We start from the raw sequence: 19,403 nt of genomic DNA on the forward strand, positions 1-19,403 counted from the left end.
TAAGTGTCGATTTTTGTATGCTCAGAAAAACCTTACCTACACTTTAGAAATTAGGCGCAGGTAGCGAGAGATTGGGAGGGGGTTGGACACGGGGGAGGGAAGTTAGCGGATTTTACAAAGCATTATAAACACTTCACTTTTACCAACAAAGAGCCATCATCAATGATAAATAAATCAATAAATCAACCAATAAATCAATCAATCAAAAAAAAATTAAAAATATAATTAAAAAATCAATCAATAAATAAAAAATGTAAAGTTCCTACTCACCTACTGCATCACCGGGAGCCCTCCAACAGCCTGCTGAAGAGAAAGGCTGGATGGTATCTGGTAGGGCCAATTCTACAAATTGAGAACCTGCAGTCAACTAGATTTTCGATGATTCATTTGCAGCTCTATTTGTCCTTCTCTTTTTGCTCCTGTTCCTTTTTCTCACGTTCAGATTTCGCTGCTTCTGCCTCGTGTCACTTAATCAACACCTCCACTTCCTTCTACTTCAGCACCTTTATGTGCGTTTTCCCGTTTTCTCTGGTTAGTGTTGCAATTTCCACCTTTTCGGCCGATAATTTGCTGACGTTCATAGTCTTATTCAACACTTTAACTGCCAATGCAAGTGCTGACTGCACAGTCATATCTCCATCTTTGAAGTCTTGTTTCAGCATAGATACTGCAGTGGCACTGTCATTCCCGATGCGGGTGGCCTCTGTAGTTTCCACTGGGGTGACTCTGATACAACAGGTAGCCATAGTGCTTATCCCATCCCATGTACAGCAGCAAAACACCAAAAGGATGCTTCCCTCCGAACTGTGTGTAAGCCTGCTTGATATCACAGAGTGTTGTGACCAACTGCTCACATGGCCCGCCAACGAGGAGGAGTTCGAGCGGGGCCCGCCACCGAAGAACTACTGGCCGGGCGGGCCCCGCGGCCGAGGAGGCAAGGGCAGGCAGGCCACTCGGCCCGGGATAGGGGTGACGTCCCTTCGGCCAGGGATAGGGTCGTCGCCCAGAGACAGGACGCGCTGGCGGCACTCTTTTTGACGCAGGGCTGTAGCTCCGCCCCCAGCAGTTCCTGCTGCGCCGCGCCGAGCTGCAAACGGGCCGACAGATATCGGAGAATTGCAAGGTAAGTACTTGCCGCTTTTTCAGTTCTACAACTTAGGCGGGCCTCTCCGAGGGATCCAAAACTTGGGCCCAATGTTAAAAACATAGAAACATAGAAAATAGGTGCAGGAGCAGGCCATTCGACCCTTCTAGCCTGCACCGCCATTCAATGAGTTCATGGCAGAACATGCAACTTCAGTATCCCATTCCTGCTTTCTCGCCATACCCCTTGATCCCCCGAGTAGTAAGGACTTCATCTAACTCCTTTTTGAATATATTTAGTGAATTGGCCTCAACAACTTTCTGTGGTAGAGAATTCCACAGGTTCACCACTCTCTGGGTGAAGAAGTTTCTCCTCATCTCGGTCCTAAATGGCTTACCCCTTATCCTCAGACTGTGAACCCTGGTTCTGGACTTCCCCAACATTGGGAACATTCTTCCTGCATCTAACCTGTCTAAACCCATCAGAATTTTAAATGTTTCTATGAGGTCCCCTCTCATTCTTCTGAACTCCAGTGAATACAAGCCCAGTTGATCCAGTCTTTCCTGATAGGTCAGTCCCGCCATCCAGGGAATCAATCTGGTGAACCTTTGCTGCACTCACTCAATAGCAAGAATGTCCTTCCTCAGGTTAGGAGACCAAAACTGTACACAATACTCCAGGTGTGGCCTCACCAAGGTCCTGTACAACTGTAGCAACACCTCCCTGCCCCTGTACTCAAATCCCCTCGCTATGAAGGCCAACAAGCCATTTGCTTTCCTAACTGCCTGCTGTACCTGCATGCCAACCTTCAATGACTGATGTAACATGACAACCAGGTCTCGTTGCACCTCCCCTTTTCCTAATCTGTCACCATTCAGATAATCGTCTGTCTCTCTGTTTTTACCACCAAAGTGGATAACCTCACATTTATCCACATTATACTTCATCTGCCATGCATTTGCCCACTCACCTAACCTATCCAAGTCGCTCTGCAGCCTCATAGCATCCTCCTCGCAGCTCACACTGCCACCCAACTTAGTGTCATCCGCAAATTTGGAGATACTACATTTAATCCCCTCGTCTAAATCATTAATGCACAGTGTAAACAGCTGGGGCCCCAGCACAGAACCTTGCGGTACCCCACTAGTCACTGCCTGCCATTCTGAAATGTACCCATTTACTCCTACTCTTTGCTTCCTGTCTGACAACCAGTTCTCAATCCATGTCAGCACACTACCCCCAATCCCATGTGCTTTAACTTTGCACATTAATCTCTTGTGTGGGACCTTGTCGAAAGCCTTCTGAAAGTTCAAATATACCACATCAACTGGTTCTCCCTTGTCCACTCTACTGGAAACATCCTCAAAAAATTCCAGAAGATTTGTCAAGCATGATTTCCCTTTCACAAATCCATGCTGACTTGGACCTATCATGTCACCTCTTTCCAAATGCGCTGCTATGACATCCTTAATAATTGATTCCACCATTTTACCCACAACTGAGGTCAGGCTGACCGGTCTATAATTCCCTGTTTTCTCTCTCCCTCCTTTTTTTAAAAGTCGGGTTACATTGGCTACCCTCCACTCGATAGGAACTGATCCAGAGTCAATGGAATGTTGGAAAATGACTGTCAATGCATCCGCTATTTCCAAGGCCACCTCCTTAAGTACTCTGGGATGCAGACCATCAGGCCCTGGGGATTTATCGGCCTTCAATCCCATCAATTTCCCCAACACAATTTCCCGACTAATAAGGATTTCCCCCAGTTCCTCCTCCTTACTAGACCCTCTGACCCCTTTTATATCCGGAAGGTTGTTTGTGTCCTCCTTAGTGAATACCAAACCAAAGTACTTGTTCAATTGGTCCGCCATTTCTTTGTTCCCCGTTATGAATTCCCCTGATTCTGACTGCAGGGGACCTACGTTTGTCTTTACTAACCTTTTTCTCTTTACATATCTATCGAAACGTTTGCAGTCCGTCTTAATATTATCTGCAAGCTTCCTCTCGTACTCTATTTTCCCTGCCCAAATCAAACCCTTTGTCCTCCTCTGCTGAGTTCTAAATTTCTCCCAGTCCCCGGGTTCGCTGCTATTTCTGGCCAATTTGTATGCCACTTCCTTGGCTTTAATACTATCCCTGATTTCCCTTGATAGCCATGGTTGAGCCACCTTCCCTTTTTTATTTTTACGACAGACAGGAATGTACAATTGTTGTAGTTCATCCATGCGGTCTCTCAATGTCTGCCATTGCCCATCCACAGTCAACCCCTTCAGTATCATTCACCAATCTATCCTAGCCAATTCACGCCTCATACCTTCAAAGTTACCCTTCTTTAAGTTCTGGACCATGGTCTCTGAATTAACTGTTTCATTCTCCATCCTAATGCAGAATTCCACCATATTATGGTCACTCTTCCCCAAGGGGCCTCGCACAACGAGATTGCTAATTAATCCTCTCTCATTACACAACACCCAGTCCAAAATGGCCTCCCCCCTAGTTGATTCCTTGACATATTGGTCTAGAAAACCATCCCTTATGCACTCCAGGAAATCCTCCTCCACCATATTGCTTCCAGTTTGGTTAGCCCAATCTATGTGCATATTAAAGTCACCCATTATAACTGCTGCACCTTTATTGCATGCACCCCTAATTTCCTGTTTGATGCCCGCCCCAACATCACTACTACTGTTTGGAGGTCTGTACACAACTCCCACTAATGTTTTTTGCCCTTTGGTGTTCTGCAGCTCTACCCATATAGATTCCACATCATCCAAGCTAATGTCCTTCCTAACTATTGCATTAATCTCCTCTTCAACCAGCAATGCTACCCCACCTCCTTTTCCTTTTATTTGATCCTTCCTGAATGTTGAATACCCCTGGATGTTGAGTTCCCAGCCCTGATCATCCTGGAGCCACGCCTCTGTAATCCCAATCACATCATTTTTGTTAACATCTATTTGCAAAGTTAATTCATCCACTTTATTACAGATACTCCTTGCATTAAGACACAAAGCCTTCAGGCTTGTTTTTTTAACACCCTTTGTCCTTTTAGAATTTTGCTGTACAGTGGCCCTTTTTGTTCTTTGCCTTGGCTTTCTCTGCCCTCCACTTTTCCTCATCTCCTTTCTGTCTTTTGCTTTTGTCTCTTTTTTGTTTCCCTCTGTCTCCCTGCATTGGTTTCCATTCCCCTGCCATATTAGTTTAACTCCTCCCCAACAGCACTAGCAAACACTCCCCCTAGGACATTGGTTCCGGTCCTGCCCAGGTGCAGAACGTCCGGTTTGTCCTGGTCCCACCTCCCCCAGAACCGATTCCAATGCCCCAGGAATTTGAATCCCTCCATGCTGCACCACTGCTCAAGCCACGTATTCATCTGCGCTATCCTGCGATTCCTACTCTGACTAGCACGTGGCACTGGCAGCAATCCTGAGATTACTACTTTTGAGGTCCTACTTTTTAATTTAGCTCCTAGCTCCTTCGGACCTCATCCCTTTTTTTAACCTATGTCGTTCGTACCAATGTGCACCACGACAACTGGCTGTTCTCCCTTGGGTTGTGCCTGGATTGATGAAAAACAGGCAGTGTGGGACTACTTGCTGTCCGCTCTCCCAACCCACGGCCATCCTGATCTCTTCCCCAAAATAAGAGGAACATGAGTTGACCATGTGGACCGATTGTCCGTATCAAAACCTTGAGTTAATATATTTTGAAAGCCCTCCTGCATCCAATGAAAATTTGAAAAGGGACAGGGCAAACACCAAAAATATTCCTGAAAGTACAAATTAACAATCGGATATTAATTTGGTCTTTGCCTGAGCTTCATTTCAAAAAGATTAATCATTGAGAAACCGACAGGGGGTAAAATTGGGTTATCGCCATGAGCTGGTGTGAAATCAGCGACTTGTTGAAAATGGATGCCTGAAGGTGGAGGCCCGAGTTTCTCCAAATCGGTCCTCATTCTGTAATACCAGCAGAGCGATTGGCAGATTCAGGGAGCCCAAGGCCCGTTGTAAGCGGGAGTCTTGGGCACTCAGAAGTCTCCTGCCAAATTGTTAACCAACGCACTTCCAGGCAGATTGGGTTTGGTAAATTACACATGCAAATTACGCCCTACCCCGCCGCCTCGCCCACCACACCAAATCCATTTCACAACAAAAAGCAGGTGCGATGGGAACCAATATCTTTCCCATAGTTTACTGCTGGTAATGTGAAGTTGTTTTTTCAAGGAAAAGAATGTATTATCTGATAGCTTCATGCAATGCTGGCTCTATCAAAATTTCAGATACTATCAAATCAAAAGCTATAAATATTATGTCCTTTTCACCCTTTTATTGACAGTTATTTCAAAAACAATATTTTTATCCACTATTGTTGACATATGTCACGACAATGAAATAAAAAGTATTCTTCAACTTGTGCAAAGTATTGACCACAAAATAAATATATATTGACCCATGTGCAGATGAAGTTGTATTATTGACATTCTTTCACTCAGAAGAAAGATGAGACAGCTCACTTCTTTCTCGAGCTGCACTAAATTAGTCACCCATTGCATTTGAAAAGGCCATTAGTATTTCATTCATGCAATATCATTTATAGTTTCATACTGAGCAAACTGAATTTTATTTTAAATACCACCACCCAGCCACAACTTGATTGAGAGCAGAAGCTCTTTTAATTTTGAAAAAGTTTGTCATGTTCCACATAACAGTGGGTGTTTCTGAAAATTGGGCCCTTTCTTGCTATCAGTGCCCCATTCTCGTATTGAAGTTACTCGTCATTCGAAGACTTTAGCTGATTGTCAGACAATTTGTAATTATCTACATCACATTGGCTTTTGTACTAACATTTCATTAATAAAGCAAAAAAGGTGAGGAGATGTGCAGTGTTTCCAAAGTTATATAAACCTTTATATTACAAAGGAAAATGACTTGGCTATAGGTATAAGATAGAAGATGAGGCAGTCTGGTAGAGGATGAAATGTATGTGTTGGTGTCTGATTAGGAGCTCATCAACAGGCAATCATTCAGCAAGTTGATTCAGTCATTAAGTGAACTGTAGAAACCAAGAAATCGCAGGTTTAGAAATATAGAGACATAGAAAATAGGTGCAGGAGTCGGCCATTCGACCCTTCGAGCCTGCACCACTATTCAATAAGATCATGGCTGATCATGCAACTGCAGTACCCCGTTCCTGCTTTCTCTCCATACTCCGTTATCCCTTTAGCCGTAAGGGCCACATCTAACTCCCTTTTGAATATATCTAACGAACTGGCCTCAACAACTCAACAACTTTCTGTGGACAAGTATGGTTCACAATTCTCTGAATGAAGAAGTTTCTCCTCATCTCGGTCCTAAATGGCTTACCCCTTATCCTTAGACTGTGACCCCTGGTTCTGGACTTCCCCAACATCGGGAACATTCTTCCTGCATCTAACCTGTCCAATCCTGTCAGAATTTTATTTGTTGCTGTGAGATTCCCTCTCATTCTTCAAAATTCCAGTGAATATAAGCCTAATCGATCCAGTCTTTCTTCATATGTCAGTCCTGTCATCCTGGCAACCAGTCTGGTGAACCTTCGCTGCAATCCCTCAATAGCAAGAATGTCCTTCCCTCAGATTAAGAGACCAAAACGGGACACAATATTCAAGGTGTGGCCTCATCAATGCCCTGTACAACTGCAGTAAGACCTCCCTTCTCCTATACTCAAATCCTCTCGAATACTCAAAAGGCCAACATGCCATTTGCCTTCTTCACCTTCTGCTGTACCTGCATGCCAACTTTCAATGACTGATGTACCATGACACCCAGGTCTCGTTGCACCTCACTTTTTTTAATCTGTCACCATTCAGATAACATTCTGCCTTCGTGTTTTTGCCACCAAAGTGGATAACCTCAAATTTATCCACATTATACAGCATCTGCCTTGCATTTGCCCACTCACCTAACCTGTCCAAGTCACCCTGCAGCCTTCTACCATCTCCCTCACAGCTCACACCGCCACCCAGCTTAGTGTCATCTGCAAAGTTGGAGATATTAAATTCAATTCCTTCGTCTAAATTATTAATGTATATTGTAAATAGCTGGGGTCCCAGCACTGAACCTTATGGTATCCCACTAGTCACTGCCTGCCATTCTGGTAATCAGTCTGGTAAACATTCGCTGCATTCCCTCAATAGCAAGAATGTCCTTCCCTCAGATTAGGAGACCAAAACGGGACACAATATTCAAGGTGTGGCCTCATCAATGCCCTGTACAACTGCAGTAAGACCTCCCTTCTCCTATACTCAAATCCTCTCGAATACTCAAAAGGCTAACATGCCATTTGCCTTCTTCACTGCTTGCTGTACCTGGAAAAAGGGAGGTGCAACGAGACCTGGGTGTCATGGTTCATCAGTCATTGAAGGTTAGCATGCAGGTACAACAGGCGGTGAAGAAGGCAAATGGGATGTTGGCCTTCATAGCGAGGGGATTTGAGTATAGGAGCAGGGAGCTCTTACTGCAGTTGTACAGGGCCTCAGTGAGGCCTCACCTGGAATACTGTGTTCAGTTTTGGTTTCCTAATCTGAGGGCGGGCGTTCTTGCTATTGAGGGAGTGCAGCGAAGGCTCATCAGACTATTCCAGGGATGGCTAGACTATCATATGAGGAAAGACTGGATCAACTGGGCCTTTATTCACTGGAGTTTAGAAAAATGAGAGGGGATCTCATAGAAACATATAAGATTCTGATCGGACTGGACAGGTGAGACGCAGGAAGAATGTTCCCATGTTAAGAAGTCCAGAACCAGGGGACATAGTCTTAGGATAAGGGGTAGGCCATTTAGTACTGAGATGAGGAGAAACTATTTCACTCAGAGAGTTGTTAACCTGTGGAATATCCCTGCCGCAGAGAGTTGTTGATGCCAGTTCATTGGATATATACAAGAGGAAGTTCGATATAGCCCTAATGGCTAAGGGGATCAAGGGATATGAAGAGAAAGCAGGAAAGGGGTACTGAGGGAATGATCAGCCATGATCTTATTGAATGGCGGTGCAGGCTCGAAGGGCTGAATGGCCTACTCCTGCACCTATTTTCTATATTTCTATGACCCGTTTATTCCTACTCTTTCCTTCCTGTCTGCCAACCAGTTCTCTATCCAGGTCAATACATTACCCCTAATATCATGTGCTTTAATTTTGCACACTAATCTCTTGTGTGGGACCTTATCAAAAGCCTTTTGAAAATCCAAATACACCACATCCACTGGTTCTCCCTTGTCCACTCTACTAGTTACATCCTCAAAATATTCTAGAAGATTTGTCAAGCATGATTTCCCTTTCATAAATCCATGCTGACTTGGACTGATCCTGTCACTGCTTTCCAAATGCGCTGCTAATATATCTTTAATAATTGATTCCAACATTTTCCCCACTACCGATGTCAGGCTAACTGGTCTATAATTCCCTTTTTTCTTTCTCCCTCCTTTTTTAAAAAGTGGGGTTACATTAGCTACCCTCCAGTCCATAGGAACTGATCCAGAGTCTATAGAATGTTGGAAAATGACCAACAATGCATCCACTATTTCTAGGGCCAGTTCCTAAAGTACTCTGGGATGCAGACTATCAGGCCCTGGGGATTTATCGGCCTTCAATCCCATCAATTTCCCGAACACAATTTCCTGACAAATAAGGATTTCCTTCAGTTCCTCCTTCTTGCTAGACCCTCAGTCCCCTAGTATTTCCGGAAGGTTATTTGTGTCTTCCTTCGTGAAGACAGAACCAAAGTATTTGTTCAATTGTTCTGTCATTTCTTTGTTCCCCATTATAAATTCACCTGATTCTGACTGCAAGGGACCTACATTTGTCTTCACTAATCTTTTTCTCTTCACATATCTGCAGAAGCTTTTGCAGTCAGTTTTTATGTAACCTGCAAGCTTCCTCTCATACTCTATTTTCCCCCTCCTAATTAAACCCTTTGTCCTCCTCTGCTGAATTCAAAATTTCTCCCAGTCCTCAGGTTTGCTGCTTTTTCTGGCCAATTTATATGCCTCTTCCTTGGATTTAACACTATCCCTAATTTCTCTTGTTAGCCATGGTTGAGCCACCTTCCCCGTTTTATTTTTACGCCAGACAGGGATGTACAATTGTTGAAGTTCATCCATGTGATCTTTAAATGTCTACCATTGTCTATCCACCGTCAACCCTTTGAGTATCATTCGCCAGTGTATCCTAGCCAATTCACATCTCATACCATTGAAGTTACCTTTCTTTAAGTTCAGGACCCTAGTCTCTGAATTAACTGTGTCACTCTCCATCTTAATAAAGAATTATATCATATTATGGTCACTCTTCCCCAAGGGGCGTCGCACAACAAGATTGTTAATTAATCCTTTCTCATTACACAACACCCAGTCTAGGATGGCCAGCTCTCGAGTTGATTCCTCGACATATTGGCCTAGAAAACCATCGCTGAAACACTCCAGCAAATCCTCCTCCACGTATTGCTAACAGTTTGGTGAGCCAAATCTATATGTAGATTAAAGTCACCCATGATAACTGCTGTACCTTTATTGCACACATTCCTAATTTCCTGTTTGATGCTGTCCCCAACCTCACTACTACTGTTTGGTGGTCTGCACACAACTCCCACTAGCGTTTTCTGCCCTTTGGTATTCCGTAGCTCGACCCATACAGATTCCGCATCATCCAACCTAATGTCCTTCCACACTATTGCGTTAATTTCCTCTTTAACCAGCAACGCTATCTCACCTCCTTTTCCTTTCTGTCTATCCTTCCTGAACATTGAAAACACCTGGATGTTGAGTTCCCAGCCTTGGTCGTCCTGGAGCCATGTTTCCATAACCCCAATTACATCATATCCGTTAACAGTTATCTGCGTAGTTAATTCATCCACCTTATTATGAATGCTCCTTGCAATGAGACACAGAGCCTTCAGGCTTGTTTTTTCAACACACTTTGCCCCTTTAGTGGCTCAACCGTGGCTATCAAGGGAAATCAGGGATAGTATTAAAGCCAAGGAAGTGGCATACAAAATGACCAGAAATAAAAGTGAACCCGGGGACTGGGAGAAATTTAGAACTCAGCAGAGGAGGACAAAGGATTTGATTAGGGCAGGGAAAATAGAGTACGAGAGGAAGCTTGCAGGGAACATTAAGACAGACTGCAAAAGTTTCTAAAGATATGTCAAGAGAAAAAGGTTAGTAAAGACAAACGCAGGTCCTCTGCCGTCAGAATCAGGGGAAGTCATAACGGGGAACAAAGAAATGGCAGACCAATTGAACAAGTACTTTGGTTCGGTATTCATCAAGGAGGACACAAACAACCTTCCGGATATAAAAGGGGTCAGAGAGTCTCGTAAGAAGGAGGAACTGAGGGAAATCCTTATTAGTCGGGAAATTGTGTTGGGGAAATTGATGGGATTGAAGGCTGATAAATCCCCAGGGCCTGATGGACTGCATCCCAGAGTACTTAAGGAGGTGACCTTGTAAATAGTGGATGCATTGACAGTCATTTTCCAACATTCCATAGACTCTGGATCAGTTCCTATCGAGTGGAGGGTAGCCAATGTAACCCCACTTTTAAAAAAAGGAGGGAGAGAGAAAACAGGGAATTATAGACCGGTTAGCCTGACCTCAGTAGTGGGTAAAATGATGGAATCAATTATTAAGGATGTCATAGCAGCGCATTTGGAAAGAGGTGACATGATAGGTCCAAGTCAGCATGGATTTGTGAAAGGGAAATCATGCTTGACAAATCTTCCGGAGTTTTTGAGGATGTTTCCAGTAGAGTGGACAAGGGAGAACCAGTTGATGTGGTGTATTTGGACTTTCAGAAGGCTTTCGACAAAGTCCCACACAAGAGATTAATGTGCAAAGTTAAAGCACATGGGATCGGGGGTAGTGTGCTGACGTGGATTGAGAACTGGTTGTCAGACAGGAAGCAAAGAGTAGGAGTAAATGGGGACTTTTCAGAATGGCAGGCAGTAACTAGTGGGGTACCGCAAGGTTCTGTGCTGGGGCCCCAGCTGTTTACATTGTACATTAATGATTTAGACGAGGGGATTAAATGTAGTATCTCCAAATTTGCAGATGACACTAAGTTGGGTGGCAGTGTGAGCTGCGAGGAGGATGCTATGAGGCTGCAGAGTGACTTGGATAGGTTAGGTGAGTGGGCAAATGCATGGCAGATGAAGCATAATGTGGATAAATGTGAGGTTATCCACTTTGATTGTAAAAACAGAGCGACAGACTATTATCTGAATGGTGACAGATTAGGAAAAGGGGAGGTGCAAAGAGACCTGGTGTCATGGTACATCAGTCATTGAAGGTTGGCATGCAGGTACAGCAGGCGGTTAAGAAAGAAAATGGCATGTTGTTCTTCATAGCGAGGGGATTTGAGTACAGGGGCAGGGAGGTGTTACTACAGTTGTACACGGCCTTGGTGAGGTCACACCTGGAGTATTGTGTACAGTTTTGGTCTCCTAACTTGAGGAAGGACATTCTTGCTATTGAGGGAGTGCAGCGAAGGTTCACCAGACTGATTCCCGGGATGGCGGGATTGACATATCAAGAAAGACTGGATCAGCTGGGCTTGTATTCACTGGAGTTCAGAAGAATGAGAGGGGCTCTCATAGAAACGTTTAAAATTCTGATTGGTTTAGACAGGTTAGATGCAGGAAGAATGTTTTCAATGTTGTGGAATTCCAGAGCCAGGGGTCACAGTCTATGGATAAGGGCTAAGCCATTTAGGACCGAGATGAGGAGAAATTTCTTCACCCAGAGAGTGGTGAACCTGTGGAATTCTCTACCACAGAAAGTTGTTGAGGCCAATTCACTAAATATATTAAAAAAGGAGTTAGATGTGGTCCTTACTACTCGGGGGATCAAGGGGTATGGTTTTGAAGGCAGGAATAGGGTACTGAAGTTGCATGTTCAGCCATGATCTCATTGAATGGCGGTGCAGGCTCGAAGGGCCAAATGGCCTACTCCTGCACCTAGTTTCTATGTTTCTATGTTTCTTGACTTTTACTGTAATTTGGCCCTTTTTGATTTTTGCCTTTGATTTCTCTGCCCTCCATTTTCCTTATCTCCTTTCTACCTTTTGCTTCTGCCACCATTTTATTTCCCTCTGTCTCCCTGCATAGATTCCCATCCCCCTAACATATTTGTTTAAACCCTCCCCAATAGCACTAGAAAACACTCCCCCTTGGACATCGATTCCAGTCCTGCCCGGTGCAGACCATCCGGTTTGTACTGCTCCCACCTCCCCCTGAACCGGTTCCAATGTCGCAGGAATTTGAATATCTCTCTTGCACCATTCCTTAAGCCACGTCTTCATCGTAACGATCCTGCTATTTCTACTCTGGCTAGCAGGTGATATTGGTAGCAATCCTGAGATTGCTACCTTTGAGGTCCTACTTTTTCATTGAACTCCTAGCTCCCTAAATTCAGCTTGTAGGACCTCATCCCATTTTTTACCTATATCGTTGGTACCTATATGCACCACGACAACTGGCTGTTCACCCTCCCCCTTCCAGAATGCCCTGCAGCAGCTCAGAGACATCCTTGACTCTTACACCAGGGAGACAACATACCATTCTGGATTTTCGATTGCAGCCGCAGAAACGTCTATCTATTCCCTTACAAAGAATCCCCTACCTCTATAGCTCTCCCACTCTTTTTACTGCTCTCCTGTGCAGCAGAGCCACCCATGGTGCCATGAACTTGGCTGCTGCTGCCTTCCCCTGATGAGCCATCTCCCCGAATAGTACCCAAAACGGTGTATCTGTTTTGGAGGGGGATGACCGCAGGGGACCCCTGCACTACCTTCCTTCCACTGCTCTTCCTGCATGTCACCCATTCCCTATCTGCCTGTGTAACTTTTACCTGCAGTGTGACCAACTCACTAAACATGCTTTTCACAACATCCTCAGCACCACGGATGCTCCAGAGTGAATCCATGCGCAGCTCCAGTGCCACAATGTGGTCTGTGAGGATCTGCAGCTGGACACAGTTCCTGCACACATAGTAGTCAGGGACACTGGAAGCATCTCTGATTTCCCACATAGCGCAGGAGGAGCATGACACGGGTCTGGGCTCTCCTGCCATGACTTAACCCTAAATTAACTTAATTTGGCAATTTAATTCCGAGTTTGTGCTAAATTAGCAGTTCTTACTGAGGAAAAAGGATTGCAGCATTTGGCCTGAGAAGCTCCATTTTAGGGAGGGATAATAGTCAGTATTCCTGCTATGTATGGCTTTCCCTTGACAATAGATGGGTGTGTGTGTGTGTGTGTGTGTGTGTGTGTGTAGTTTCCGGCTGGGCAGTGATCTCCCCAATTGAATAACTGTGTATTTTAAAGGCACACGTAAACTTTGAGCAGCTTGTGGCAATTGAATTGTACCCAGCAAAGATTCAATGCTGCAAGGATGCCTCCAGGAGAAGATAGAATTTGTGGATAAAATAAGCACAATTGCAGATTGTGATGAGTTTAAAATTGGAACATTAACGATCGTGAAACAGAACAGGCAGGATATGAACATTTCTGATGTGCATGTAATGAGGCACTTTTGGGTTGATGAGCTATGTCAGTCTCTGTGTACAGTTACATAAAGGAAACTTTTTTTGATCTGAGAATACTAAATTAGTTAACATTAAATACCAGTAAAATCAACTTCCTCAGAAAAATTGATCTTGTGAGGTTCCATTAAACAGCAAAGTATGTATAATTTCATTTTTCTCAACAAAATACTTGTTCAAACATCAATCGTTTTTATACTCTTTAAAAAGAAAATCAGTCTAAATTTCTATGGGGCTTTTTGTGAACTTCGCAGGATGAGTCATGGATACTCAGCAGTGAGAGAAACGGAACACGAGGGGCTGAGGAAAATGAAAGCATGGTTGAAGAGAAGGACTTTAAATAGGTTTTTCAAAGGAGGCAGCGGCAAAGGGAGCTCCAGAGACTGGGGCCGTGGAATCCTAGGCCCCAAGTTTCGCCATGATTTGCTCCTGATTTTTAGGAGCAACTGGTGTAGAACGGAGTATCTTAGAAATCGGAATTCTCGCCATTTAGTTTGCTCCAGTTCTAGTCAGTTAGAACAGTTTCACTTTGGAACAGAACTTTTTTTCAAAAGGGGGCGTGTCCGGCCACTTACGCCTGTTTTCAAAGTTTCGTCAGTGAAAACTTACTCCAAACTAACTTAGAATGGAGTAAGTGAAGATTTTTGTACGCTCGAAAAAACCTTGTCTACACTTTAGAAAATCAGGCGTAGGTTACAAATCAGGCGTAGGGAATGGTGGGGGGGTGTTTAAAGGGAAGTTTACAAACATTAAACACTTCAGTTTTACAAATAAAGAGCCATCATCAATAATAAATGATAATAACATCAATAAATCAACCAATAAATCAATCAAAAAAAAATTAATAAGAAATCATTTTTTTTTTAAATCAATAAATAAAACATTTTCTACTTACCGACTGCAGCACCGGGAGCCCTCCAACAGCGTGCTGGGATGCCCCCCTCAGTGTGTCTCTGTCAGTGTCTCTATCTCTCTGTCTGTCTGCGTGTGTCTCTCATTCTCTGTCTGTTTTCTGACAGCGAGGGGAGGGGGAGGAGGAGGAGGGGGGTAGAGGGAGAGAGGGGGGGAGCAGAGGGAGGGAAGGGGGAGGGATGGGGGAGAAGGGGGAGGGGGGAGAAGGGGGAGGGAGAGGAGGAGAAGGGGGAGGGGGGGAGGAGGGGGGGGAAAGGAGATGGGGGGGAAAGGTCTTGCGGGGGGGGGAAAGGAGATGGGGGGGGTGGGAAGGAGAAGGGGGAGGGAGGCTGAACGGGCCGGGCCCTGCTGGGCCCGAGACTTCGGGCAGGGCCCGTCCCCAGCACCAGATTTACAGGTAGGTGGCGGTGGGTCGGGTCGGGGGGAGCGCGGGTCGGGGGGGTGGTGGGAGGGAGGTTGGGTCGGTTCGGGTCGGGGAGAGGGAGGGAGAGGGAGGTCAGGTAGGGGGAGGGAGGTCAGGTAGGGGGAGGGAGGTCAGGTTGGGTCCAGTCCAGGGGCGGGGAAGGTGGGGGAAGCGGGAGTCGGGTCGGGGTCGGGTCTGGTCCAGGGGCGGGGTGGGGGGGGGAGGGGAACCGGGAGTCGGGTCGGGTCGGGAGGAAGCAGGAGCTGGCCGTGGGAGGAGCCTTATCCACGCAGCTCCAGTGAGGCCATTCGGCCAGGGCTAGGGGCTGCGTGCTTCGGGCCCCTCCCACACAGTGTTGGGCGCCTGGAGCTACTGCACATGCGCGCCCACTGTAGCGTGCATGCGCAGAGGTCCCGGCACTGTTTTCAGCGCAGGGACCTGGCTCCGCCCCCTACAACTCCTGCTGCGCCGCGCCGAGCTGCAAACGACCTGCAGGGAGCTGGAGAATCTGGAAGCTTTTTTTAGGCGCACTTTGTGGCGCGAGAAACGGGCGTCCAGGTCGGGACTGCGCCGTTATAGGCGCGGCTCGAAACTTGGGCCCATAGAATGGTTACAGCACGGTAGGCCATCTGGCCTGTCAAGCCCGTGCCGTCTCTCAGCTCATCCCACTCCCCTGCCCTCTCGCTGTAGCCCTGCAATTCTTTTCCTTCTGTTACTTATCCAACTCCCTTTTGAAAGATAACATTGAATGTGCCTCCAGCACCCTTTCAGGCCGTGCATAGTGGCTGGTGCTGACCAGTCGGCTGCTGTCGAAAGAGTAGAGGGTTTACAGGGATATATATATATGCCTGGAGGAAATCATTGAGTTGGGGTGTGGTGAGGCTATTCAGGAATTTGAATTTGTATTTCATTTTTCTGATGTCAATCCCTTGAGGCATGGGAAGCCAATGGAGTTTGGTGAGAGAGTGAGTGCCACCTGTTGGGTCAGTTGTAATTTGCAGGATGCAGAGATGTCTTGGAGGTGAAAGAAATGGACGCCGGGGAGAAAGCTGAGCTTACAGTCAAACTGCAAACTAAGATTTTGACGATTTCTTGGCAGTTATCGTATTGACAATCAATAGCTTCATTAATCACCGAGATGCCAACAAAATAATCTTCTTCAGTATTTAAGAACCAGCGATAACAGCCCAGATTTTTCTGGGGACTTGAATCTTTGATGTCGGGAGCCTGAAATGGTGGAAAAGAAAGAGGAAATTATGGAGTAAATGGCTTTTACCAATAATTATGCCCTTCCATATTTTCCTGAGACTTTTGCGCAACTCCACTATTTTCCTCATTGAATACAATGGGAAGATATTAATCACAGCTCGGCCCCTCATTTTCCTGCATTTAAGTCATAAGAACATAAGAACATAAGTCTGTTTACACCCTGCTAAAATTTAGACTTAAAAATAATGGTGCTGTGGCCTGGTAACGGTTTAATGTTGACTTTATATGATGCATTCACAAAATCATATATTACTTATGTTACCTTATATTACTTTGACATTACACTGAAAAGAAGTTTGAGCTCCTAAAGAATTTGTTTCCTTTTCAGAGTACAGATAACAATGATCTCTGAGCCAAAGACACTGTGTCAGCAAATACCTGACGCTCAAGCACTAAGATTGTGTTCTGAGTAATAATAAACAGCCATAAAACATCAGACTAGTTCCATCAAATAGTGTACGTTTATGAACACTTTGAGTTCAAACCAGTGCTAGCTTCAGAGAACTTCATTTAATGGCAGTTCTCTTTCAGCTTGCTATTTATTTAAAGTGAGATTTCAATAGACCTCAAAGTTCAAAGGAAATGTGCAATTACTCAATGAAAATAAAACCAAATCGATGAAATGCAAATTAAAAAGCATCTACAGTCTGACTTTTATATTTTTTTGATAATTGTAAAAATTGAAGCAGCTTAATGAAAATTACAATCCCAAGCATCTGATTTTAACAAAAATTTGCCCCCCCCCCGATCAAATTGTTCAACTTCAGTATAAACCTGTGGATTTGGTTCTGCTTCAATATAATCTTCTATGCATGATTATTTAAAAAATCAAATCCATATGAAGAAAAATGAAGGTGACCATTATTCCACAAAACAAAATCCCTTTATTGACTGCATCTCTCTGATTGGCCACTATCCTCGCTGTGGTACAGTATATTCAATTCAGGTTTCCAGTAAAGTTTGGTGGTAATTTGCCACTGGAGGATCGGGTGCACACTGTCATATATGTAGACTTGTATTTACTCTGTATAGCCACCAGAGGGCTCATTCCCCGGAGTCCCAAGGGATCCCATAATCCCTTGGGTGCACAGGTATTGAAGGAGGTTTCACAGGTTGGAGAGGCACTCTGGAGGCCTGCAATAAAAGACTAAGGTCACACTTTACTTTGAGCTCACAGTGTTCAGTCTGACTCTTTCTCCACTCACAACACACAAGGTTTAACTTGGAGCATTCGTCGCCAAACACAACGAAAGGGAAACATCTGAGTCAACATATTCTTGCTGCATGAATGCCTCTGCTGTTTTCTGCATCAAGTAGATGTGTTCAGCACCATAATTATTAAAGCATTTGAGCACGTCAAACTGACAAATGCTCACCCCTCCGCAAACAGCAATCACTAAGGCTTCAGTTGTTCTGGCCTGCCCATGTGAGACTGGTTGCTGTTGATTGCGGAGCACTGGTGCCAACACCAGTATTACACTGTCAAGAACAAATCACCCACCGCCTGGCTAGACAGATCTCCGCCTGGCCAGTAAACGTTTACTGTTCGAGCACACGGGCAGCAATGCTTTACTCACATAGCATTAAGATGTCTCTGCTGTAAATGTTTTAAAGTGCCCAGGAAGCCCATAAGACAATTTGAGAACTTTTTAAGCCTGAGTAAAACACAGTAGGTTCACGGTCCAGATGACTTAATACCACAGCAGGAAGTATTTTTACTGATGGAAACCTCAACATTTCTGGAAGCATATTGTAATAGATTCAATTTTAAAGTCATGTTGCCACCTAACCACGAGAAGAATAGTGATAAGAAGGTTCAAGAATGGTATTCAGAATAATGACATCAGTTTTTGTTTTACTGTATTGTTCAGCAAACACTTACTTTTGCAGTATCTTTAGATTTTGTAACCAAATTTAGTGTGGCCCCTCATTCGGTACGGAGATCAAAGACTCATCGAAATTAAAGCACTGAAAGAAGGCAAGTGCCACACCATGCTTGTTCTTCACCAGCATCAATCCACCTGAATTCTTTTCCATGTTCCAATTCAGGCTGGCAGTTGACTTTAACTAAATTACAGGTTGAACCTCCTTTATCTGGGACACCCCTCGTCCAGGTCCATTCCTGGCCACCGGATGACGCAGGCGCAGAACGCGACCGTCAAAATCCGACTCACCCAATATAATCTTTCCCCTCAATCGGCTGCCCCCTTCTCGGTGCCCTGCTCGAACTCCTGCAGCCACAGTACTCGGGCCGGCCACGCCTCCCCACAGTACTCCCCCTTGGGCGGTCAGGCTGGCCCACCGACGCTTCTGGGCGCCATGCAAACATAGAAACATAGAAACATAGAAAATAGGTGCAGGAGTAGGCCATTCGGCCCTTCGAGCCTGCACCGCCATTCAATGAGTTCATGGCTGAACATGCAACTTCAGTACTCCATTCCTGCTTTCTCGCCATACCCCTTGATCCCCCGAGTAGTAAGGACTTCATCTAACTCCTTTTTGAATATATTTAGTGAATTGGCCTCAACAACTTTCTGTGGCAGAGAATTCCACAGGTTCACCACTCTCTGGGTGAAGCAGTTTCTCCTTATCTCGGTCCTAAATAAACATAAGAACATAAGAATTAGGAACAGGAGTAGGCCATCTAGGCCCTCGAGCCTGCTCCGCCATTCAACAAGATAATGGCTGATCTGGCCGTGGACTCAGCTCCACTTACCCGCCCGCTCCCCGTAACCCTTAATTCCCTTATTGGTTAAAAATCTATCTATCTGTGACTTGAATACATTCAATGAGCAAGCCTCAACTGCTTTCTTGGGCAGAGAATTCCACAGATTCACAACCCTCTGGGAGAAGAAATTCCTTCTCAACTCGGTTTTAAATTGGCTCCCCCGTATTTTGAGGCTGTGCCCCCTAGTTCTAGTCTCCCCGACCAGTGGAAACAACCTCTCTGCCTCTATCTTGTTGATCCCTTTCATTATTTTAAATATTTCTATAAGATCACCCCTCATCCTTCTGAACTCCAACGGGTAAAGACCCAGTCTACTCAATCTATCATCATAAGGTAACCCCCTCATCTCCGGAATCAGCCTAGTGAATCGTCTCTGTACCCTCTCCAAAGCTAGTATATCCTTCCTTAAGTAAGGTGACCAAAACTGC

General features: G+C 45.0%; 1 pseudogene; it reads right to left on the reverse strand.

Annotated features, from left to right (window-relative positions):
• Nucleotides 1–395: 395 nt before the first annotated feature.
• LOC139277702 (proteasome subunit alpha type-4 pseudogene) lies at nt 396–18,284 on the reverse strand (annotated as a pseudogene).
• Between the last annotated feature and the right edge of the window lie 1,119 nt (nt 18,285–19,403).

This window comes from Pristiophorus japonicus, chromosome 12, assembly GCF_044704955.1.
Source record: "Pristiophorus japonicus isolate sPriJap1 chromosome 12, sPriJap1.hap1, whole genome shotgun sequence".
Classification (NCBI taxonomy): domain Eukaryota; kingdom Metazoa; phylum Chordata; class Chondrichthyes; family Pristiophoridae; genus Pristiophorus; species Pristiophorus japonicus.